Source organism: Gopherus flavomarginatus, chromosome 1, assembly GCF_025201925.1.
Source record: "Gopherus flavomarginatus isolate rGopFla2 chromosome 1, rGopFla2.mat.asm, whole genome shotgun sequence".
NCBI lineage: Eukaryota > Metazoa > Chordata > Testudines > Testudinidae > Gopherus > Gopherus flavomarginatus.
In genome coordinates, this window is record NC_066617.1 from 292,800,174 (window position 1) to 292,826,860 (window position 26,687).

Sequence of the window (26,687 nt, forward strand, 5' to 3'; positions counted from 1 at the left end):
ACTATGTGATAAAGAAACGCAGCATGTCGTGGCATAGCAATAACAAACAAGGAATGTGAAAGAACTTTGTTAAGGTGTGGGGAGACAATCTTAGCTAGATATTAATATTGATAAGGCAAGTAAAATGTTTGTGTCTGAAGGCCACGGCACATTGCTTTACATTATCTGGTGAATAATTGGTGCTTAATATTTTACCCTGTGAACATTCACTTTATTCTCTTGAAACCAACTTTAGGCCTCAGTTCAGGCAATCATTCCTATACAGGATCTAATTTAGGCACATGTTGAAATGCATTCCTGAATCAGATCCATAGTTTAAGCACGTGAAGCCTGCTCCAAAGCTCATTGAAGATTTCATTAAACTTTGCTTCAGGTCCCTACAGCATATTAGTTTCGTACTAGTACAAAATGGATGGGAGAAATAAATTGATGTATTGGATTAATGTGCTATCCTTTTGCCTCTGGAGATTTGACTTAGAACTCAACCACAAGACATTTTGGCAAGTTGAAATTCTGTGCGCAGTAGAGGTTCAGAACTGGAATAACAGGTGTGTTTCCGGTCAGTATTGATGTGAACTGGCAGAGCTGTCTTTGAAATTGTTCACAGTGACTTAAGCACCTTATGCTTCAGTAATTCATATGAGCTAAAATCCACACCAATTTTAAACAAACCTGCAAAAATATTAATATTGGTTTCACTATACTGTGACAATAACATTGCATTATTACAACTGGTCAGGGAGGGTTGTTTTCTTTTACTAATTTATAAAATTAAGATTAAACAGAATTAACTGTGCACCTTTTGAGTTACAAAAATATTAAACAGCAAGTATGAGAGAGATAAAGTGTAAGAAAACACAGACATGAGGTAGCATAGCATATGCAGTAAATAAATACGTTATTATATAAGTTTTATAGCAATTATTTTTTATCCCTCTATCCCAGTTGGCCCATGTTGTCTCAAATAGTTCAGTTTCTCTTAAATCACTTATTCTGGCCAATCATATTTCTACATGTCTCTAAGAGGCTACAAATAGCCTCTAGCATAAAATTGAACTGTTGCTGTCATTGAAATGGAAATGACAAAAATAAGAGCTTTTGAATTGGGCAGTACAATTTCTGAAACTTGAATAAAGCAATAATAGTAAGTTCAAATGTAAGTTTGGTATTAATGAAACAGCTAGCTAACGCCTCCTCAAACCCTTCTCCACCCACCAATGATACATAGAACGCATCAAGTTTTTCACATTCTTTGTCAGATTTATTTGATTCCCTGTCCAGTTACTGACTCAATAGCCCTAAAGGTAGGTATTACATTAATGGCAGGAAAGGCCGTGTCTGAAGACTTCTTTCATTCATTGCTTTGTTAAAGACTCTTCTTGGAGTCCTATTACACAGCAACATTCCACTCAAACACCCTCATGGGTAAAATTTCTACAGTTACAAGAAATATATCATTCAGTAACTGATGGTGACATTAAGGTCAGAAGATATGGCGATAATTTGACCTGTTAAATGAGCCAAACACCCCATACACAAATGCCAAATTTACGATCTAGTTTTGCCTGGAGTTGAATCTGTAGAAAAAAATAACTTGCCTCTAGCTGAGTTCTCAAGCATGATGGAGGATAGTGGTTCTCAATGAGGGGCCTGGGGCCCCCTAGGGGGCTTCAAGCGGGTTTCAGGGGGGCTTCCAAGCAAGGCCAGCATTAGACTCACTGGGTCCCAGAGCAGAAAGCCAAAGCCCCTGTAATAACCTTAGTCCCAGATTTGGACCTTAGCGTCCAAAATATGGGGGTTAGCATGAAAACCTCCAAGCTTAGTTACCAGCTTGGACCTGGTACCTGCTGCCACCACCCAAAAAATTAGAGTGTTTTGGGGCACTCTGGTCCCTCTGAAAAACCTTCCCTGGGGACCCCAAGACCCAAATCCCTTGAGTCTCACAACAAAGGGAAATAATCCTTTTTCCCTTCCCCCCTCCAGGTGCTCCTGGAGAGATACACAGACACCAGCTCTGTGAATCCAAACAGAGTGAATCTCCCTCTCTGTTCCCAATCCTGGAAACAAAAAGTACTTTCCTATTCCCCCAGAGGGAATGCAACATCAGGCTAGCAATCCAACACACAGATCTCCCCGATTCCTTCCTCCCACCAATTCCCTGGTGAGTACAGACTCAATTTCCCTGAAGTAAAGAAAAACTCCAACAGGTCTTAAAAGAAAGCTTTATATAAAAAGAAAGAAAAATAAGTACAAATGTTCTCTCTGTATTAGATGATACAACACAGGGTCAATTGCTTAAAAGAATATTGAATAAACAGCCTTATTCCAAAGAATACAAATCAAAGCACTCCAGCACTTATATTCATGCAAATACCAAAGAAAAGAAACCATAGAACTTACTATCTGATCTCTTTGTCCTTACACTTAGAAACAGAAGACTAGAAAGTAGAACTACTTCTCCAAAGCTCAGAGAAAGCAGGCAGCCAGAAAACAAAAGACTCAGACACTCAATTCCCTCCACCCAAAGTTGAAAAAATCCAGTTTCCTGATTGGTCCTCTGGTCAGGTGCTTCAGGTGAAAGAGACATTAACCCTTAGCTATCTGTTTCCCACTGCGTGGGACTGAAGCCCAGGTCCCTGATCCTGCCATCCAGGGCTGAAGCTGAAGCTTGAGCAATGTAGCTTCATTGGGGGGCCCCTGTAGCATGGGGCTCCAGGCAATTGCCGGATGTGGGACGTGCTGGCCGCCCTTCCTGTGGCTCCCATTGGCCTGAAGCGGCGAACCGCTGCCACTGGGAGCCGCAATTGGGCCAAACTTGCAGAGGCGGCAGGTAAACAAACAGGCCCGGCCAACCAGAGGTTTTCCCTGAACAAGCGGTGGCCCTAGTTTGAGAACCACTGATATAGGAGACCTACAATCAACAGAGTAGATCTCTACCTACTCAGTAAGGGATGCTTTTCTTTTCTAAAGTTTATTCATGAAAAAGAAGAAAAAAATATTTGTTTAAAATAAAAATCAATGTGTCAAATATTTCTAAAGTATTTTGACTTTTAACACCCTAAGGTTTAAATTCAGCACCAAGTTACATTGGTGTAAATCTGAGGTGACTCTATTGGCTTACATGAAGCTACAATAAACTTACACCAGTGTAACTGATAGTGGAATATGTCTCCACGTAAGTAAATAAAACCCTCTTTACCTTTTCTCTTGAGGTTTTTATACAGTTAAGGCCATATGTTCCCTTTGTATTAGAAATAAAATATAAGGAAGAACCATATAATTCTACCACAAAAATGGACTGCTTTGATTCCTTCACTATTCTGAGCAAAATGTGAGTTGTAACTGACATTAGTGTGGCTATAAATACTCATTGGCAAGAGTCAAAACCATAGATAGCTTGTTGGAGAAGACGTAGAGTACTGTACAGCTTCATGGGCAGTATGGGTTCTATGATAGGCAGCAGGACCTTCTTAATTACCTAGTAAGCATATCCAGCCTTCTTGCAATCATTTGCTGAGGGTCCATGTTTGCTTTGTGTGATAAATATTGCAACCCCATACAATATCTCTGGGGGCCATTGTGTTACATTTATGAATGATTTATGTATGAGTGTGTCCTACTCCGTGGAGGAGTGTTTTCCAGCCCCTCCAGGAACTAAAAACAGTGGGGGTTGAGTAAGGCTAGTCGCTAAGACTATAAACAACTCCAGAGAGTTACCACCCTTTGTGGTGGTTTGCATAAACTGGTTCAAACTGAGTTGACCAAGAGATAAAGAAGGCTGAGTTTAAACATCCTGCGGGTCTTCCTTTTGACAGGGACCCCAATCCTTGTGAAGGGTTGGAAAGGACTGTGGCCTACCAGACTCCATGGGGAAGATGGGCAATTTCTGGTTTGTTTAGGAAACCTATAGGAACTTTTTACAGTGTTATATGTTTTCTCTTTGATATTTCCATCCTAAGAATGAATGTTCTCACTGAGAAGGAGTTGGGTAGCAACTTATAATTGCTGGGACACAGTTGTCATTTCCCCAAGAGAGCACTCAAAGCCTAGGTGCCAGCATTACTGAGGACTGTGCAGTGTTAAAACCCCTGGTCAGAAAGGAATGGGACACAAGTCCTTGCCCTGAGGCAGGTGGTGGCTGGAGGCCTAAGACCTGACTGGGAACACCTGACCATGAGAGGGATACTGGTGTAATTACACTGAAACGGAGACTCTTAGGAACCACCTAAATCTTCAGATAATTCCGTAGTCAGGGCAGATATCAGTCTAACAGTAAGTCATTGCTGCTGTGAGCTTTTGCAGTAGTTCTCCATAGTACTGCAGCTTGCCCGTTGCTTGCTCTTTCCCACATTTCCATTGTTCAAACCACCACTTGTGCTCTATGAGGATCTTCATATAGAAAGATTTTGATTACACACCGAAAAGCTGGGGTCAGGATTTCAGAATCCAAATCTGTTATCTGCAAAACTTGCATTAAGAGAGAGACTCCAATCCATTAGCTAGCTAGCTAGCTAGATACACAGAAAGATGCACACACTGAAGAAGCTAAATGTTTCCATGAATGAGTCACCCTCACTCTATTCTTTATATTCCCTCTTTGTTTATACAATTATTTAGCCCACACAAACTCTATTTCCTTCTTTTAAAATATGCTAAGCATATAATAAAACCAATCTGTAGAAAGCCTGATTCTATAATCTCTATAAACAATATGTCATTGCTGGTGTAATGATGCCCATTCTGTAATATGGTACACCCTTTTCAATAGAGAGCTGATGACTATATTCCTGCATAACGTCTATTTAAACAAAAGCTCATTGTTGTAAAGATTATTCTTTTGTTTCTGATATTTACATTGCAAGGATTTGTAAACCTATTCATACTTACTAAATAAATGAATAGCAACATATATATTTGCAGCTTATATCCAGTATTCCAGCTTAAAACAGAGACTCTTTAAAATATCTTAAAGCATAGTCTCTGCGTGCCTTAAACCTAAGCCCAGTCTTTAACCACCAGATTTTCCCCCACCCCCCCCAGGTTAAAAAGTAGAAAGAAATTGGTGCTCCATGTACAAATCTGCGGTGGTTAAATTTTCTCAAAACTTCTCAGCTTTAGAGTTTTTTTTTCCTACCTGTAACTAATTTGTTACTCAGAAATTAAAGTTATGTCCTGTATAAAAATTAATATCCATTGGTATATAGCACATAGGCACGAATTCTGCAAGCCTTCTATATGTGATATTCCCTCTGAACATACTGAGACAAATCTAGGCATGGATTAGAGGGGTATAACTGTATTGCAACAGTTTATATAGATTTAAATTTAGCCCATAAATGCATAAATCCTAGAAGGAATGAAAAGGCTTTTAATCCAATTAAATGACATTTTCTCTGCTCTAATTCCAATAAAGTGTGTCCCAAGGTCACAGCTGGGAAAGCCTAACAGAGAGATACCTGACCAAAAAGGAGGAGGTAAATTGTGAGAGTACACATTTGGAAGCTGACAGAGACAGGGACTCTAGATACTATAGCTTTGTGAGATATAAAGATGTCTCATGTACGTGAGATCTCAGAGTAGATTGAAAATGTATTGTGTTTCCTTTATAGACATATCTTCATAAATACTTCCCTTTGTAACAGAGACTTTGTGCTAGCACTACCAGTCTACTAGTTTTGTAATAATATGATTTCTGTAAAACCATTTTATTTCCTAGTTTCCTTTCTTTGGCCTTTGGAAATAGGTAGGTATTGCATTTATTTCATACAATCTCTCAACTGCATACTATGTCCAGGAAATTCATTCTTAAGTTATCGTAACATATCCATTATGGGTAGATTTCTGATATTATGGGAAGCTTTCATATGAAGGCCATAAAAGTATTTAGGTAGGTAGATCTGTTAGTTATGACAAGCCAGAGAGGGTTTAAATTAATAGATTCTACTCCTTGTTTCAATTTCAAGACAAGCCAGTAAGTTTTGCCTCACTATGGTATAACCTTGAATGTCTAATTTCAATTTCTGGCTCTGTCGTAGAACAAATATATGTGAGAGATGAATAAAACTATAATTTTCTTTTGTTCTTAGTGAGACAGAGAATGAGTAAGGCATAGTTTGCAAAGAGTGTGAAATCTGAACACAGAGTGTATCTCAGTAATATACTTTGTACTGAATAAGGAAGAGACTGGGAATTAATACTTTTGGAACTTTCCTATGGATGATATGAACAGTGCAAGAGACACAAGGTGGGCGAGGTAATATCTTTTATTGAATCAGCTTGTGTTGGTGAAAGAGACAAGATAGGTTGGTCCTCTTCAAATTGTTCCAATAAAAAATATTGTCTCACTCACCTTGTCTGATATCTTGGGACAAACACGGCTACAACAACACTGAAAACGAACAGTACAAAACATATATTTTCCATTTGTTAATCTGTGGGTCTGTAATTTAAGGCACATTGTGAATGGAAGAAGAGGAGCTGTTCTTTAATGGTCAAAGCACAGCTTAAAATTTGACAACTTAAATGTAGCAATATGTGTACAGAGTTCCATCAATATAAGGCCTTTATGTGCTTGGCTACTTATTTGGCAGACTTTGCTGATTTACAATATCCTGTTTAATACACATCGCTGTCCAATGTGTACACAGATACAATGACAAAGCCTTGATTTAAGGTTATGGTTTCTTGGGCTTTGTTCATTTTTCTTAGATGGATTAAGAATTCTCTAATTCTGTCTGAATCAATCTAAAGTTAATTACATGTTGCAATGTGTGTTCTTATCTTTATCATAAATACAGAAATGTATAATACCACTCCCTTTTTCTAGGGCATCAGCTGTTCTTTTGGACTCTGCAATGATGCCTGGAGGTGTTTAGTAATATAATTCTGATATCTACCTGGGATATACCTTTCCAGATACATTGCCTTTTAATACCATCCCTGGTCTTTAAGCTCTTCTCAGCCTGCCCACAAACATTATCCCTTGTTTCCGCCTACAAAACACAACTCCCTACTACCCAAAGCCCAGTGAAGTCATTAGAAATACTGTCATAGATATCAGGACCTGTGTGCACGGAACAACCACTTTGTCTTCATCCAGACACATTTGTTCCAAATACACTATTAATCTACAAATAAGAAAAGTGTGTTACCTTTCTCTCTCTCTCTCTCTCTCTCTCTCTCACACACACACACACACACACACAAAACATGCATGCAAACTTCAAAATGTGCCTAATAATTGTTCATCTGGTTTATTTTGTGTCTATTCTGAGTTGTCAATTCAGTTGAGAATCTGTCCATAAAAATATCTACTCACGTGAATAATATTTAATAGATATGCAATACCTCACAAGATTGAAATCTTACATTGCACCCTTCATTCTAAAGCACCTGACAAACCATATAGGGAAATGCAACCACCTCTGGGTGGAGGATGGCAACTAACCAGCAAACAGCACACTGTAACAAAGTAGTGGGGGGGCATTTTGGCGAAGCTGAAGCTTTAATATATACAAAGAACATATATGACCTCAGTTATTAAAGACCCATACCCAGTATACTGCACAGAGCTCAGTTTATATAGCTCTGAAAAATGAACCTGAGTAGATTCTTTCAGGATTTGAATCTGCAGGTATCTGGAGGGTAGGTATGGCAAACTAATGGATCCTTAAGGATTTCTCTTTGGCTAGGATTTCCTATATAAATGTATAATTCATGTTTATAAATCAAATTATTCTGTTTGGGCTACCTTCTCAGGTGCATCTGAGCTATGGCTGGTGCATCAGATTGCTGTTCCACTCCCAGTCCTGAGGGCGCATTCAACATCTTGTGCAACTTAGAGCAACCTCATGACTGCTGTAAGTTGCATTGGCTTGCAATAGTCTCCTACATTAGTAAAGATCACCAAAGCACAGAATGCTTCATCTACTTCCTATGCTGGGCTGGGGCCCAGGAAGGTGAGGCATAGGACTAGCTACCTCAGCCAAGCATTCCTCCACAATCTTTTAGGATAGACTTAAGTCCCACTTGCAGCATGGATCAGCACAAAGTGTACTGAGTGGGACCAAAGATCTGGTTCATTGTACTGAATGGGAGCCACGTGGTTGAAGACCAGATGAACGCCTACTGAAAATGTAAAAATGGACTCTGTTTCCTAGTTGTGTTCACTACTGTTTGTAGACATATGCATATCTGGACAGGCATCACTGTATAAGCATATTTGGACAGGCTTTTTAATTAATAGCTATTTAATTTACAAAGAATTTTGCCATTATTAAAGACATGTTAATACCAATGGATAAGCTAGTTAATCTCATTTTATAAACTGCTAACATGTAGTGGCACTTTTTGGTTTTTTTTATGATGGGTTTCATCACAGTGAAGTGCTGGTTCTGGTATATAATTGAATCCATTTTACTGACTCACAAGGTGTGGAGTAAAATGATAAGTTCCTTTGGTCCTTCAGTTGGAATCTTTTCATATTATTGAGTGATTATGCATTTATCTACTTACCGACATAATGTACAGTACTGTGTGAACTCATGATCAGTAATTACCATCCTAGAACTACTTTAACGTACTTTAGAACATGTAAAGAAGTGTATGAATAGGTTGGATTAAAAGAGTTGCAAATAACTAAAAGACTATCATTAAAAAAAAAAAAAGACTGGAATCCTGCCCATAAGGGTAAAGGCTCCATTTATTAGATACTACAGAAGAAGTTGTGATTTATTATGCATTATATACACTTTTGCTTGCCTAGTGTAAAACTGATACAGAAAACTAGAAATCCCTGTAACACGGAAAAAGCGCGAGACTAAGATAGAAAAATGAGTGGTAAAGGAATGAGTACTTGGAGAATATGGAGGGAAGACTAAGATCAAAACAATAATATTGTGTGATTGCTTTGGTTAGTAATGCAGCAATCTTGACATTTTATTAATATATAAAATATGTCAGTAGATTTAAGAACATAAGAATGGCCATATTGGGTCAGACCAATGGTCCATCTAGCCCAGTAGTATCCTGTCTTCTGACAGTGCTCAATGCCAAGTGCTTCAGAGGGAATGAACAGAACAGGCAATCATCAAGTGATCCACCCCTTGTCATCCACTCCCAGCTTCTGACCGTCAGAGGCTAGGCACACACAGAGCATGGGGTTGCATTCCTGGCCATTTTGGCTAATAGCTATTGATGGACCTATCCTCCATGAACATATCTAGTTCTTTTTTGAACCCAGCTATACTTTTGGCCTTCAGAACATCCCCCTGGCAAAGAGTTCCAAACTTTGACTGTGTGTTGTGTGAAGAAATACTTTTTTAAAAATCCACTGCCTATTAATTTTATTGGGTGACCTCTGATTCTTGTGAAAGGGTAAATGTGAAAGGGTAAATCACACTTCCTTATTCATTTCCGCCCCACCCATTCATTATTTTATAGACCTCTACCATGTCATCCCTTAGTCATCTCTTTTCTAGGCTGAAAAGTTCCAGTCTTATTAATCTTTCCTCATATGGAATCTGTTTTATATTCTTAATCATTTTTATTGCCCTTCTCTGTACCTTTTTTCAATATAACTTTTTTAAGCTGGGGTGACCAGGCTGCACACCATATTCAAAGCGTGGGTGTACCATGGATTTGTATAGTGGCATTATGATATGTACTGTCTTATTATCTATCCCTTTACTAATGGTTCCTAACATTCTGTTAGCTCTTTTGAAGGTTGCTGCACATTGAGTGGGTGTTCTCAGAGAACTATCCACAATGACTCCAAGATCTCTTTCTTGAGTGGTAACAGCTAATCTAGAGCCCATCATTTGGTATGTACAGTTCAGTTGGGATTATGTTTTCCAATGTGCATCACTTTGCATTTATCAATATTGAATTTCATCTCCCATTCTATTGCCCAGTCATCCCGTTTTGTGAAATTCCTTCATAACTTTCACAGTCTGCTTTGGAAATTAACTATCTTGGGTAATTTTATATTACCAGAAAATTTTACACCTCACAATTTACAGCTTTTTCCAAATTATATATGAATATGTTGAACAGCACTGGGTCCAATGCAGATCCCTGGGGAACACCTCTAGTTACCTCTCTCCATTCTGAAAACTGACTACTTATTCCTAGCCTTTGTTTCCTGTCTCTTAACCAGTTTCTGATCTGGGAGAGGACCTTCCCTCTTATCCCATGACTGCTTACTTTGCTTAAGAACCTTTGGTGTGGGACCTTGTCATAGGCTTTTTGAAAGTCCAAGTACACTATATTCACTGAATGACCCTTGTCCACAAGTTTGTTTGACTCCCTCAAAAAATTCTAGTAGACTGGTGAAGCATGATTTCCTTTTGACTCTTTCCCATCAAATTGTTTTCATCTATGTGTCTAATAATTCTGTTCTTTATTATAGTTTCAACCAACTTGTTGGGTACTGAAGTTAGGCTTATGGGGCTATAACTGCCAGGATTACCTCTGGATACTTTATTAAAAAAATGTTTTTTTTTTTATTTTCTGATATTATGAGGAGGGAAATCAAAGGCCTGGTGGAAGAACTGCAGGTGAGATTCTATGCTGTGGTACTAAGCTTGAAGGAGCAGAGTCCAAGGTGGCTTTAAACCATGTTTGTGTCTTCCCAATTCTAGGTTGCTCTGGAAGTGTGACTGGTGATATAATTTAAACAGCTCTCAGGGCTTAAGTTATAGTAACCTCTCCAGCACTTCAGACCTCTATACTTCTTTTCTGCCCCATTCCAGGGCTTGCAAGTGCATCCTTGGAAGGCTTCATTACAGCTGCCTTTTTCAGTTCCTGTTTTGGGGGAATCAACTCCCTACTGGATATTAGATTTTTAGAGCCCCTGTATGCCCCTCTGGCCCTTTTCCCCAGCATAAAGGAGCCAGTGTGCTGGTTAGATGACTTTACTGCATTTTAAGAAGGACCTTGAAAGAGGAAAGGGTGGAGAGCTGCCATTTATATTTTGTGAACCTTCAGGGTAAAAACGAGGAGTGTGAATTTGATGAGGAGAATGGGGTAAGACAGTTATGGGATATGAAAAGTGTCTGGACATGGTCAGAGTGGTGATCAGTGTAGATGATTTTCTTTGTTGAAGTTTGAATGAACTAGTGGGAGGAGAACTGAGAAACAAGGAAGACAGAGAGGAGGAGGCTATAGTATTAAGCAAGGTTATCAGGGTCTGGACAAGGGTTCTGGTGGAGGGAATAAATGGGAGTCGATGACACTGTGGTGGAAAAACTGGCAAGGTGTTGTGATGGTATTGGTATTTGGGGATGATGAGGGGAAAGAAAACTCTGTGTGTTACAAGTATATGAAATCAAGGGATAGCAGAGCTGTCTAACACCACAGTGGAGAAGGGAGAGAGGAGGAGTTGGGAAGAAAGAAAAGAAGGTCAGATTAGGTCCTATTGTGTTTGAGTTGGTAGCAAGACACCCAAGAAGTGATCTAGATTAAAATTTTCAAATGTGCCTCAGTGACTTAGGAGCCTACGACCTATTTTGAAAAGTATCTTGGGATGGATTTTTAATGATATTTAGTTTATTAAGGATGGAGATGGCCACCTAATGGGGTTTTTCAATAGCACCTTGCTACCTAGCTCCCATTCATTTCAGGGACTGTGTAAGTGGTCTGTTGGCCTCTTACTGAAACTTAGTGGGTTTTTTTGGTTGGCTCTTTCCCAATACCAGGAGAAAGGGGAAGGGTCAAAAAGGATTCAGGATTCTGAGACTGGTAAGTCCCCAGGGCCAGTAGGAAGAGTTCAGCAGCACAGAGCGGAGACAGAGCAGCAGTCTAGAGCCTGAGGGGCTGGAGCAGCAGAGAACAGCTGCTCTCATAGTGATCCAGAATGAAGTTACCATGGGGAGCTGTGGGACCAGAACCAGGACAGCGGAAAGTCAGCCATGCTGCAAGTAAACTAGAGCCAAGAGTGGTGAGAGGTAGAATGGCATAGCTAATGGCATAGAGAGTACACTTATAAAGTTTGTAGATAACACCAAGCTAGGAAGGGTTGCAAGTGCTTTGAAGAATAGGATTAAAATTCAAAATGATCTGGACGAACTGGAGAAATAGTCTGAAGTAAGTGCAATGAACTTCAATAAGGACAAATGCAAAGTACTCCACTTAGGAAGGAACATCAGTTGCACACATATAAAATGGGAAATAACTGCCTAGGAAGGAGAACTGCAGAAAAGGGCCTGGGGGTCAGAATGGTCCACAAGCTAAACATGAGTCAACAGTATAACACTGTTGCAAAAAAAAAAGAAAAGAAAAGAAAAGAAAACACTATTCTGGGATGTATTAGCAGGAGTGTTGTAAGCAAGACACAAGAAATAATTCTTCCATTCTATTGTGCATATTGTGTCCAGTTCTGGGTGCCACGTTTCAGGAAAGCTGTGGACAAATTGGAGAAAGTATAGAGAAGAGGGGAAAAAAAGATTAAAGGTCTAGAAAAAATGACCTATGAGGTAAGATTGAAAAAAAATTGGATTTGTTTAGTCTGGAGAAGAGAAGACTGAGAGTGGACATAACAGTTTTCAAATACATAAAAGGTTGCTACAAGGAAGAGGGAGAGAAAATTGTTTTCCTTAACCTCTGAGGACAGGACAAGAAGCAGTGGGATTAAATTGCAGCAAGGGCAGTTTAGGTTGGACATTAGGAAAAACTTCATAACTTTCAGAATGGTTAAACCCTGGATTAAATTGCCTAGGGAGGTTGTGGAATCTCCATCACTGGAGATTTTTAAAAGTAGGTTAGGCAAACACCTCTCAGGGATGGTCTAGATCAGGGGTTCCCAAACTTGGTTCAAGGTTTATTCAGGGTAAGCCCCTGGCGGGCCATGAGATGCTTTGTTTACCTGAACATTCACTGTTTCTGGCCAATGGGAGCTGTGGAAAGTGGTAGCCCAGCCTGCACAGCTTCCCCCAGCTCCCATTGGCCGGGACCGGCAAACCATGGCCACTGGAATCTGCAAGCAGCTGTACCTGTGGATGCTCAGGTAAACAAAGCGTCTAGCAGTTCGCCAGGTGCTTACACTGAACAAGCCTTAAACCAAGTCTGGGAACTCCTGGTCTAGCTAATACTCAGTCCTGCCATGAGTGCAGGGGATTGAACTAGATGACCTCTCAAGGTCCCCTCTAGTCCTACGATTCTATGAGAAGTGCAAACCCTGGGCAGAGAGCACCCAGTGGAGGGGAATGTTACTAGACTAGAGGGCCTTGAAGGTTAAACTTAGAAGGGGGGACACAAACTTGACAGCAGAAGGGTCCCACCACCTAGAGCCTGAAGGTGAGTAGCCACCACGAGAGCAAGTGGATTACCCACTATATCACCACAGTGCATCCAGGCCCTGGGAAGGTGGCCTGGGATGTGTTAGGAATAGGCTGTGACTTTTCCTGAGTTCCAGAGACTATTGTTTATGGTGCTCCCCATGCCCATAGTGTGGGCTTCCTGGATCCTTTAGCCATTTCAGTTTTTCCCTTATTCATTTACAGTTTCTATTTAATAAATTGCATGTGGTTTAAACTCAGTGTAGTGATCACTGGGCTGGTGAGGAGAGAGTATCGCAATGTGGGAACACCCTCGCCTCAGTGACCCATGACAAAACTGGGGGTTAAGCCCCCCAGGGATCATGGGGACAGCCTCGCTGGGGTTATGAGGACTGTGCTAGACACTCGGAGGAGTCTTTGAGGTCAGGGCATCCAGGTAAATGGAGTTGGACTGGGGACTGAGATATTTTCATCATCTGATTCCACCTGGGTGCTAGAGAAGTCAGGAAAATTCTCCATAATGGCATGGCCATTCCCCCGCTTACAACTGAATGAGATCATCCATGGGTAAAGTGTAGAAGTAGATGGGCTAAAATCCCTTTTCTATTTTGACTATAAATTTCCTCCAGAGACTTTAGCAGATCTGTTTCATAAAAGTTCTTTTTAAGTGGTTACGGGGAAAGTCATCTTCTAAGGATAAAATTATTTTTAAAAGGAAGGAACATAGTTTCATTTTGTTTTGTTTTTTATGATGACTGTACTCCAAGCACAAATTCACAGGTCAGCAAAGCAACCATGAGACAAGAACTGCAGATAATCACAATGAAGCTAAAAGGAGGCAACGATCAAATTAGCCATGAACTAAAAAGATATATTAAACTGCACAATATGAATGAAATCTTTAATAAGCAAGTAAAAGAAACAGAGGAGAGAGTGGAGAAGGCATGGTAGAAACCTCCATCAGCAGCAACTAAAAAAGGATACCAAGTGTTACCAAAAAAATAATCAGCACTTATGTAAGGCAAGAACATTTAATAAAATCACTATTGCTAATTTATATGATTTTATCACAGATCTCATGCATTTTGGTGCTTTATTTCAGAGGTTCCCAAACTTAGTTTGCGGCTTGTTCAGTGTAAGCCCCTGGCGGGCTGTGAGACGTTTTGTTTACCTGAGCATCTGCAGGTATGACTGCTCTCAGCTCCCATTGGCCGTGGTTCTAATGGGCCAGGTCGCCACTTCCCACAGCTCCCAATAGCCGGGAACAGTGAACCACGGCCACTGAGAACTGCGAGCGGCAGTACCTGTGGACGCTCAGGTAAACAAAGCATCTCGCAGCCTGCCAGGAGCTTACCCTGAACAAACTGTGAACCAAGTTTGGGAACCCCTGCTTTATTTAAAGCCTCAGCTGTCAGAGGCAAGTGATTGCAGGAGAATGGCAGCTTTCATTTTTTTAAGAAAGGTAAGGTTCTAGCTTTCATGGTTAGGGTGAAAAGCTTAAAAATGTGACCTGAGTATGATCTAAAGACTCAAAAAAACAGCAATAAATAAAAAAAAAACCAAAAATGTTTAAAATCTTATGATTTTTAAACCAATCTGAAGGTTTATTGTGGCTTCACTCGCGAGTGTTGAGAGTTTGCTTCTGACATGGTCAGATCAGGGTCCTTCCAGTGGATGAGGTTGCTGTGACAGAGCACAGAAGAAATCCCCCTGATGAGGAAACTTTTCCACACTTAGGGTATGTCTACACTACGGGATTATTCCGATTTTACAGAAACTGGTTTTTTTAAAACAGATTGTATAAAGTCAAGTGCACGCTGCCACACTAAGCACATTAATTTGGCGGTGTGCGTCCATGTACCGAGGCTAGTGTCGATTTCCTGAGCGTTGCACTGTGGGTACCTATCCCATAGTTTCAGCAGTCTCCCTCACCCTTGGAATTCTGGGTTGAAATCCCAGTGCCTGATGGGGCAAAAAACATTGTCGCGGGTTGTTCTGGTTACAGCCTCACCCCTCCCTCTGTGAAAGCAGCAGCAGCCAACCATTTCGCGCCTATTTTCCTGGGTGAACTGTGCAAATGCCATAGCACAGCAAGCATGGACCCTGCTGAGCTCAAGACAGCAATGATGGACGTTTTAAAGACCTCACACATTCTCGTGCAGTCAAAGCCAGGCGAAGAGGAGGCGGCTACAGCGGCATGGCAATGAGAGTGATGAGGACATGGACACAGAACTCTCTCAAACCGTGGGCCCCTGAGCTTTGGGGATCCTGCTGGTAATGGGCCAGGTTCTAGCCATTGAACGCCGATTTTGAGCCCAGGAAACAAGCACAGACTGGTGGGACCGCATAGTGTTGTAGGTGTGGGACTTTTCCGAGTGACTGCGAAACTTTCGCATGCGTAAGGACACTTTCATGGAACTTTGTGACTTGCTTTCCCCTGCCCTGAAGCACCAGAATACAAAGATGAGAGCAGCCCTCACAGTTGAGAAGCAAGTGGCAATAGCCCTCTGGAAGCTTGCAATGCCAGACAGCTACCAGTCAGTCGGGAATCAATTTGGAGTGGGCAAATCTACTGTAGGGGCTGCTGTGATGCAAGAAACCAAAGCAATCACTAAGCTGTTGCTACGAAAGGTTGTGACTCTGGGAAATGTGCAGGTCATAGTGGATGGCTTTGCTGCAATGGGATTCCCTAACTGTGGTGGGCCGATAGATGGAACCCAAATCCCTATCTTGGCACCGGAGCACCAGGGCACCCAGTACATAAACCAGAAGGGTACTTTTCCGTGCAAGCACTGGTGGATCACAAGGGACGTTTCACCGACATCCACGTGGGATGGCCGGGAAGGGTTCATGACGCTCGTGTCTTCAGGAACACTACTCTGTTTAAATGGCTGCAGCAAGGGAATTACTTCCCAGACCAGAAAATAACAGTTGGGGATGTTGAAATGCCCGTCGTTATCCTGGGGGACCCAGCCTACCCCTTGATGCCATGGCTCATGAAGCCATACACAGGCAGCCTGGACTGTAGTCAGGAGCTGTTCAACTATAGGCTGAGCAAGTGCAGAATGGTGGTAGAATGTGCATTTGGCTGTTTAAAGGCGCGCTGGCTTACATTACTGACTCACTCAGACCTCAGCCAAACCAATGTCCCCGTTGTTACTGCTGCTTGCTGTGTGCTCCACAATCTCTGTGAGAGTAAGGAGGATACCTTTATGGCGGGGTGGGAGGCTGAGGCAAGTCACCTGACCGCTGATTACGCACAGCCAGACACCAGGGCGATTAGAAGAGCACACCAGGAAGCGGTGCGCATCAGAGAAGCTTTGAAAACGAGTTTCATCACAGGCCAGGGTACAGTGTGACTGTTGTGTTTGTTTCTCCTTGATGAAACCCCCGCCCCCTTGATTGACTCATTCTCTGTAACCCACCCACCCCCTTTGATCGCAGCTTGCTTTCTAAGGAAATAAAGTCACTCTCATTTAAAAATCATGTATTCCTTATTACTTAATTATAAAAAGAGGGAGAGAACTGACAAGGTAGCCTGGGTGAGGTTTGGGAGGAGAATAGTAGGGAAGGAAAAGGCCACTAAAAAAATTTCATAATAATGAGAGCCTTTTGGTTGGGCAGTCCACTGGGGTGGAGTGGGCAGGTGCACGGAGCCTACCCCCATGAGTTCTTACTCGTCTGGTGGGTGAGGAGGCTAAGGAACATGATGAGGGGGGGGATGGTTATACAGGGGCTGCACTCTGTGATCCTGCTACCGTTCCTGAAGCTCCACCATACGCCAGAGCATGTCAGTTTGATCATGCAGCAGCCCCAGAGTTGCATCCCGCCACCGCTGATCTGCCTGCTGCCACCTCTCATCTCGAGCATCTCTCCTCTCATCTTGAGTGTCTCTCCTGTCCTCACGTTCATCCCTCCTGTCCTCACATTGGTTCCTCCTGTCCTCACGATAACTGGCATCTTTCCTGTACTTTGCTACCACGTCCTTCCACTCATTCAGATGAGCTCTTTCATTGCGGGTCACTTCCATGATTTCCGAAAACATTTCTTCTTGCCTCTTTTTTTTCCGCCGCCTTATCTGAGATAGCCTTTGGGACGGAGTAGGGAGGCTTGAAAAATTTGCAGCTGCATGAGGGAGAGAAAAAAGGGAGAGAAGTATTTAAAAAGATACATTTTAGAGAACAACGGTCATACTCTTTCATGGTGAACAGCACTATTCACCTTATATAGTACATATGATTTCACTACAAGGTCGTATTTTGCATCTTAATATTGAGTGCCTGTGGCTTTGGTGTTACAGATCACAGACGCAGGTCCGGGCAGCAGAATTCGGCATGCATGCGGCCATGGTAAATCATTGTCTTTCGTCTTCTGCAGCCTTCATCTATTCAACGCCCTCCTTTCCCAAATAGCAAGCAAAGCCCCTTGAGTGCTGCTTCTTTCCAGTTAACGTGCAGCAGCAGAAACCAACCCATGGCTGGTATCATGGAAGATCACTGCTAAACACCCTCCTTCCCCCCCACTCCCCAACCGCGTGGCTGGTAGCAGGAATGATCCCTGCTAGCCAAACGTGGAAAAGCTCAGCACCAATCGTGCCCCCTCCCTTCCCCCTGCTTGGCTACCTGCAGGGAAGGATTTCTTTTAAGCCACAGGCAAACAGCCCTGTAGGAATAGCCATCTCTGTCCCCTTACTTAAATTCCTGAATTTCAACCAGGTTACCATGAACGATATCACTCTCCTGAGGATAACGCAGCGAGATGAAGAACGGATATTGCTTGAATGCCAGCAATCACCGGGACCATACACAGCTAGGCTTTGTCATGCAATGATAGCAGATTACTTGCTACATGCATGGCATGGTCAAGTGTCCTACCATGGAGGATGGAATAAAGCAGCGCTGTCCAGAAACCTGCAAAGGCTTTTGGAGTACCTCAAGGAGAGCTTCATGGAGATGTCCCTGGAGGATTTCCGCTCTATCCCCAGACATGTTAACAGACTTTTACAGTAACTGTACTGGCCGCGAATGCATCCCAAGTCCTCAGGGCAAATTAATCATTAAAAAACACTTGCTTTTAAACTAGGTCTTATATTTACAAGGTGCACTCACCAGAGGTCCCTTGCATGGTTTCACTGTCTAGGATAGTTGATTGGGAGGACTGGGAGGGTAATTCCGTCAGGGTAGGAAAAAGCTCCTGGCTGTTGGGGAGAACGGAGTGCTGAGTGCTCTCTACAAGCTCGTCCTCTTCTTCCTCCTCATCTTCCCCATCCGCAGAATCCTCAGCCATGGCTGAGATTACCACCCCCACCTCGGAATCCACGGACAGGGGTGGGGTAGTGGTGGCGGACCCCCCCCTAAAATTGCATGCAGCTCAGCATAGAAGTGGCATGTTTTTGGCCCTGCCCCGGACTTTCCATTTGCTTCTTTGGTTTTCTGGTAGGCTTGTCTGAGTTCCTTAACTTTCACATGGCACTGTACTGAGTCCCTGGTGTGGCCTCTCTCTATCATGGCCTTGGAAATTTTTGTAAATATTTTTTCATTTTGTCTTTTGGAACGGAGTTCTGTTAGCACAGAATCCTCTCCCCATATAGCGATCAGATCCAGTACCTCCCGTGCGGTCCATGCTGGAGCTCTTCTTCAATTCTCAGGAGACTGCATTGTTACCTGTGCTGATGAGCGCTGCGTTGTCACCTGTGCTGGTGAGTTCTCCACGCTGGCCAAACAGTAAATGAAATTCAAAAGTTTGCGGGGCTTTTCCTGTCTACCTGGCCAGTGCCTCCGAGTCCAGATTGCTGTCCAGAGCGGTCACAATGGTGCACTGTGGGATACAGCCCAGAGGCCAGTACTGTCGATTTGAGGCCACACTAACCCTAATCCGACATGGCAATACTGATTTCAGCGCTACTCCTCTCGTCGGGTAGGAGTACAGAAACCGGTTTAAAGAGCCCTTTATAGTGATATAAAGGGCCTCGTTGTGTGGACGGGTGCAGGGTTAAATCGGTTTAATGCTGCTAAATTCGGTTTAAATGCATAGTGTAGACCAGGCCTTACTGTGAACAGAATTAGCTCACTGCTCATGTGCTGGAGCAGCAGCAGCAGGCCTTGAGAAATAATGTCACAAGTGCTGAAATTTCTTATTGGAGAGAATGTGCTGGGAACATATGGAAAACCAGAAAGACTGCACTCAGGGAATGGAATTTCCTTATCTCTTCTGACCTAAGAGCAAAGACTGGCTGCAGGCAATGGGAATTCCTCCATATGGCTACCTCCTTGAAAAATGTGAGACCAATGACAAGAAATACCTGCAATTCCCAGCCACATTAAGCCTAAGGCTACCCTTTGCACAGTCACAATAGCAGATCATCACACCAACTGCCAGGACATGCTGAATAGAACTTGTGCCTTCTTTCTCTCTTCTATTTTGGTTCTAGGGCTGCTCATACTTCACAAAGGATACAAACTGCTGTCCAGAATTACATCAGCAGACTTCATAACATATGGAACTGTAATGTTAACCTTAGATTTCAGAAACAGTCTTCTGGTTAACTAGTCTATTGCAACCAAGATTGGGTGACCTTTAGGATTGACTGGAAGATGTACCTGTTTTCCCATGCTTTACTGGAGGGAGCAGAGGGAGAGGGAGTGTGGGGAGTAAATGATGGATTGATGCCAGACTTATCTGGTGAGTGAAATGGGCTTTCTAATGGCTGCTGTGCTATGAAGTTGTTCTGTTTTGTGGATGTTGTGCTATGCAGTGGCCATAAAGTTTAGAGTGATCTTCTGGGGGGCCCTGTTTCTAGATTCCATTTTTTTTTCCAGAAAATGTTGTGCTTTTGAAATTTTGCAGTCTGAGACAAAGCACAGGCAATGATGAAATAAACAAAATCACTAACTGGCAACCGGGAGGAACTAGATTGACTTGGCTGGTTGAGCAGTTCAAAGGTATTTCCCATCCTGTTTTGTTCTTGTTCTGCTGCAGATAGCATATTTGGAACTCCATAACCCATCAAATTCAGCTAGATGAGGTAATAAAAAACAACACACTGGATCCTGCTTTTGAGGCACAGCCCCTAGTAAGGGCCAGTATGGAGCTGCACTATCACAGTGAGGAACATTGGGGGGCAATAAATACCTTCCAGAGCTCCACCATATGCAAGGACAGTGTGCCTGCTATTGCACATCTTTATTAGGTGCAGCATGACATCACTGTGCCCTAGTCCTGCTCCAGGAGTCAGTGTGTGTGGGGATGCATGATGCAACATTCTCCCCAGCCCTTTTGGGACCGTAGGTAGAAATGGAGCAGGCCATTGTTTTCTGAGCTGAGAGACTACAATTATATCTGGTCCTTACATGGTCCTTTCTCCTTCCCCACACGGTGCAAATTCCAAGCAGAATCTGGCCCTATATCACTCTGTTTATGCTAGCAGTTGTATTAGTTACATTAATAGATAAAGAACTAGAATAACAAAAATAACAATGAATATAGATAGTGCTTTACATATTGAATGCACTGACAAACATAAATTAACCTAGACAAGGTGGGTGAGATAATATCTTTTACTGAACCACTTTCTGTTGATGAGAGAGACAAGTTTTCGAGACATACATTCCTGAAGAAAAGTTCTGTGGGGATCAAAAGTTTATCTCTCTGAAGTTGGCCCAATAAAAGATATTACCTCAGCACCCCCTTGTCTCTCTCATATCCTGGGACCAAAATGGCTACAACTACACTGCATAAATTAACCTAGTTCAGGGGTTGGCAACTTCTAGCACATGGCTCGCCAGGATAAGCACCCTGGCAGGCCAGACCAGTTTGTTTATCTGCCGCATTCGCAGGTTCAGCCGATCGCGGCTCCCACTGGCTGCGGTTCACGGTCCCAGGCCAATGGGGGAGGCGAGAAGCCGTGGCCAGCACATCCCTCACCCTCACCACTTCCCGTCTCCCCCATTGGCCTGGGACAGCAAACTGTGGCCAGTGGGAGTTGCGATTGGCCGAACCTGCCAACGCGGCAGATAAACAAACTGGCCCGGTCTGCTAGGGTGCTTACCCTGCAGAGCCGTGTGCCAGAGGTTGCTGACCCCGACCTAATTATTTAATGTGTGAACAGTACTTTCCATGTGTAAAGCTCTACAGTAATTGTTATTTGCAATAATTATTATAGAACTCCTTGGAAAAATCCTGCTCGAGTTTCATGGAAGTGCTAGAGGAAAGGTGACAAGGACAGCCACTTGGGATCCCATTCACTTGGGCATTGACTCATATGCCCACCAGTGCTCCACAGTTATAAAGGGACATGGAGGCTTGGCTGGGTTGCTCTGTGCATCAGCTGATTTGATAGAGGGCATTGGGGAGAAGTGGGCTGTTCCTTTTGTAAAGAAGCAGCAAGGAATGCCTCGGACCATTGTCTTCAGAGGCTCACCGGAGCCCTCGGCCTTATGTCAGTATAATGGCCTTCCACACAGAGGTTCAGAATTTTGTCCTGTTTTATCTTTCGATGCTGTTTATTTCATGTGTATTATATTAATTGTCAATACATAATATACATACAATAATTTTAGACAACTGGTGCATTTTAGAAAAGATTGTTACTCAAAAATTTTAAGCCACATCTCTCAGACAGCTTTTAGAGATTTTATTCAATGTATGGACATGTCATATAAATGACCTTTGGTTTTCAATATATTCTTGGCAGTGGATTATGCTAAAAAAAAATGTGTTGATTGCATATTTCTCCATCTTTAAATTGACTTGGTTCTTTGAACTGCAAGATAATTAAACTATTTTTTCAAAAATTGTTTATGTCCACAATTACTAATCTTCATCTGATTGTCAGTTAAATGTTAACAATGATAAAAGTTTTGCCACATCTGCTAACAGGATCCAATGGCTGGAAGTTGAATCTAGACAAATTCAGACTGGAAATAAGGTGTGCATTTGTAATAGTGACAATAATTAGCCATTAGAACAACTTACCAAGGGCTGGGATGGATTCTCTATCACTGACAATTTTTAAATCTAGATTGGATGTTTTTCTAAAAGATACGCTCTAGAAATTATTTTGGGGAAGTTCTATGGCCTGCACTATACAGGAGGCCAAGCCAGATGATCACAGCGATCCCTTCGGGCCTTGGAATCTATGACTCTATAATAACGCATTGACTAGAATGCAGAAAGATCTGTCCAGGCAAAATGTAACTTTTTATAACAAAACAGTGAGGCTCAAAAACCAGATGACAAATAAAAACATATCCAAAATGTGTTATTAAAAAAAACCTCCTGATTTTAAGCCTATTTGATTGAGAATTCAGAGGATGAAGACATAAAAAAAACCTTCCCAGAATACATGCAGGGTAGTGAGGAAATCCCTTCCTGACCCCTGTCGGTGGCTGACTGAAACCCTGAAGCATGAGCTTTAGGAATATAAGACAAATATTTTTCTTACAGTTTTACCAAAAAGGGAAAATATTTTAAATGGAAACTATTATATGATATTTTCACAAATGACATATTTGCAGGACAACTCCATGTCTTTCTATTTCATCTCAACATAGGGATGAGAATTACACTGTCATTTAAAATACTATAAATTGTAAATGCAACTGCTATATCTAAACTTATTGTTTTGAGATGCAGGGTGAAATGCACATGGTAACTGTGTGAGAATATTTTATAATTGTGTGGATCAGCACTACTGACAGGGTTCCTGTCCATACTGGCATATTGATAACTGTATTGCAAGCCAGTTGTGTGCATCAGACCGTCAAGCAAATTATCTTGGAATGCGTGGGAAGAAATAAGCTTCTGTATCTCAAATTGCTTTATCTCAAAGTGTTGTGTAATTGACAACCAAGTTCCATAGTTGTGGAACCTGGTAGATTAAGACATCCCCGTGTCTAGCTACAGATGTGTATCTCGCTTTGGGAATCATATGAATTTGAGGTTCAGTAGTCAGGTGTATATTATTATTTTGTAACAATAAGACATTAGAGCCTTTTCATTACATTAACATAGATCAGTGTTTCCCAAACTGGGGACGTCACTTGTGTAGGGAAAGCCCCTGGTGGGCCGGGCCGGTTTGTTTCCCTGCCCCATCTGCAGGTTTGGTCGATCGCGGCTCCCACTGGCCGCAGTTCACCGTTCCAGGCCAATGAGGGGCTGAGGGAAGTAAAACAGGCCAAGGGATTTGCTGGCCGCTGCTTCCAGCAGCTCCCATTGGCCTGGAACGGTGAACTGTGGCCAGTGGGAGCTGCGATCAGTGGAACCTGATCAGGCCCCTAAGTCATCAGTGAAATATTTTAGTCTGTGCGGCTGGTGTTTAATTGCTAAGTTAACAACAAAAATCCTAATAACTTATTTTTTATTCCTGGGCCAATTCTTTTCATCACTCACCTATGCGCTAGTTGGAAGGAGTTAGTGAAGGAGAAGTTTGAACTTGTATATTCAAACTATATGGAGTCCAGTGGCATCTTAAAGACTAACAGATTTATTTAGGCATAAGCTTTTGTGGGTAAAAAACTTCACTTCTTCAGATGCATGGAGTGAAAGTTACAGATGCAGGCATTATGTAATGACCAGGACCAGCTCCAAACACCAGCGAAGGAAGCAGGTGCCTGAGGTGGCCAACAGAAAGGGGCGGCACTCCATCCGTTATTGGGGCGGCATGTCCCGGTCTTTGGCGGCAATTCGGCACTGGGTCCTTCAGTCCCTCTCTTCCTCTTCGGCAGCACTTCAATGGCAGCTCATTCAGATTTTGAGGGGAGGTCTTTTTTTTTTTTTTTTGCCACTTTGGCCCTGATAATGACACATGAAGAAAAGGGAGCACCTCATAAGTGGCAGTGCCAATTGGATCAGGGTGGATGTAGTCCACTCCCAATAATAGATGAGGAGGTGTCAATTCCAGGAGAGGCAAAACTGCTTTTGTAATGAGCCAGCCACTCCCAGTCCCTATTCAAGCCCAAATTAATGGTATTAAATTTGCAAATGAATTTTAGTTCTGCTGTTTCTCTTTCAAGTCTGTTTCTGAAGGTTTTTTTGTTCAAGAATAGTTACTTTTAAATCTGTACAGAATGTCCAGGGAGGTTGAAGTGTTCACCTTCCTGATGTCTGATTTGTGTCCATTTATTCTTTTATTCCACAGCCTCAGAAACAACTCTGACATTATAATCAAAGGGGCTGACAAAGGAGGTGCTGTAGTCATAATGAACAGGTCGGATTATGAACAGGAGGCTGCCAGGCAACTCTCCAACACCACATTCTACAGGCCACTATCCTCTGATCCCACTGAGGAATACCTAAAGAAACTACACCATCTGCTCAAGAAACTCCTGGCTACAGCACAGGAACAAATCTACATGGACACACCCTTACAGCCCCGACCGGGGTATTCTATCTGCTACCCAAGATCCATAAACCTGGAAATCCTGGCTGCAGAGGTGAAAGTAAGCTGGTACACCCCGATACAGCATACTGGCAAGAGTTGGTGCGTCATACCGGGGCGGATAGGCTTCCCTTGGTGCAATTTAAAGGGCCTGGGGCTCAAAGCTCGGCCACCATTACCGCCCCGGGTCCTTTAACTTGCTGCCAGAGCACCGGCGCTGCTACCCCAGGGCTCCAGCAGCAGGGCTCCGGAGACGATTTAAAGGGCCCTGGGTGGTAGCGGAAGCCGGAGCCCCGGGCCATTTAAATCACTGCCCGAGCCCCCAGCTGCTACTGCTACCCCGGGGCTCCAGCAGTGCGGCTCGGGTGTCAATTTAAAGGGCTCAGGGCTCCCACTGCTGCTACTCTCTGGGGCCCTTTAAATCATCACCCAAGCCCCGCTATTGGAATCCCGAGTTAGCAGTGGCAGGGCTCTGGCAATAATTTAAAGGGCCAGGGGCTCCCGACTGCTGCTACTGCAGCAGAGCCCCGGGCCCTTTAAAGCTCTGCCAGAGGCCGGGGCCCCATCCAATGATGATTTAAAGGGTCTGGGGCTCCACTGCAGTAGTGGCAGCTGGAGCCCCAGACCATTAAAATCACACCCAGGGCTCCCAGCCACCTCTGCAGCTGGTAGCTCCAGGGATGATTTAAAGGGCCCAGGGCTCCCAGCTGCTGCTACCACAGCCCCAGCCCCAGGCCCTTTAAATCCTGATTTAAAGTGCCGGGGGATTTAAAGGCCCTACCTCTTTGGTTGAGGCCCCTCCCCCTCCTAAAGACTCTGGAGTACCAGTAAGTCCTTTAAGTTACTTTCACCCCTGCTGGACGCCCCATCATCCCAGGCATTGGCACTCTTACAGCAGGATTATCTGGCTATTTAGACTCTCTCCTCAGACCCTACGGTACCAGCGCTCCCAGCTATCTTCGAGACACCACCGAATTCCTGAGGAAACTACAATGCATTGATGATCTTCCTGAAAACACCATCCTGGCCACCATGGATGTAGAAGTGCTTTACACCAATATTCCACATGAGGATGGACTACAAGCTGTCAGGAACAGTATCCCTGATGAGGCCACAGCATACCTAGTGGCTGAGCTTTGTGACTTTGTCCTCATCCACAACAATTTCAGATTTGGGGACAACTTACACCTTCAACTCAAGTATCAGAGGGGTAGCCGTGTTAGTCTGGATCTGTAAAAGCAGCAAAGAATCCTGTAGCACCTTATAGACTAACCGACGTTTTGGAGCATGAGCTTTCGTGGGTGAATACCCACTTCGTCAGATGCATGTAGTGGAAATTTCCAGGGGCAGGTATATATATGCAGGCAAGCTAGAGATAATGAGGTTAGTTCAATCAGGGAGGATGAGGCCCTGTTCTAGCAGTTGAGGTGTGAAAACCAAGGGAGGAGAAACTGGTTTTGTAGTTGGCAAGCCATTCACAGTCTTTGTTTAATCCTGAGCTGATGGTGTCAAATTTGCAGATGAACTGAAGCTCAGCAGTTTGTCTTTGGAGTCTGGTCCTGAAGTTTTTTTGCTGCAGGATGGCCACCTTAAGGTCTGCTATAGTGTGGCCAGGGAGGTGAAGTGTTCTCCTACAGGTTTTTGTATATTGCCATTCCTAATATCTGATTTGTGTCCGTTTATCCTTTTCTGTAGCGACTGTCCAGTTTGGCCGATGTACATAGCAGAGGGGCATTGCTGGCATATGATGGCCTCTATTACATTGGTGGACGTGCAGGTGAATGAACCGGTGATGGTGTGGCTGATCTGGTTAGGTCCTGTGATGGTGTCGCTGGTGTAGATATGTGGGCAGAGTTGGCATCGAGGTTTGTTGCATGGATTGGTTCTTGAGCTAGAGTTACTTTGGTGCGGTGTGCAGTTACTGGTGAGAATATGTTTCAGGTTGGCAGGTTGCCTGTGGGCGAGGACTGGCCTGCCACCCTAGGCCTGTGAAAGTGTGGGATCGTTGTCCAGGATGGGTTGTAGATCCCTGATGA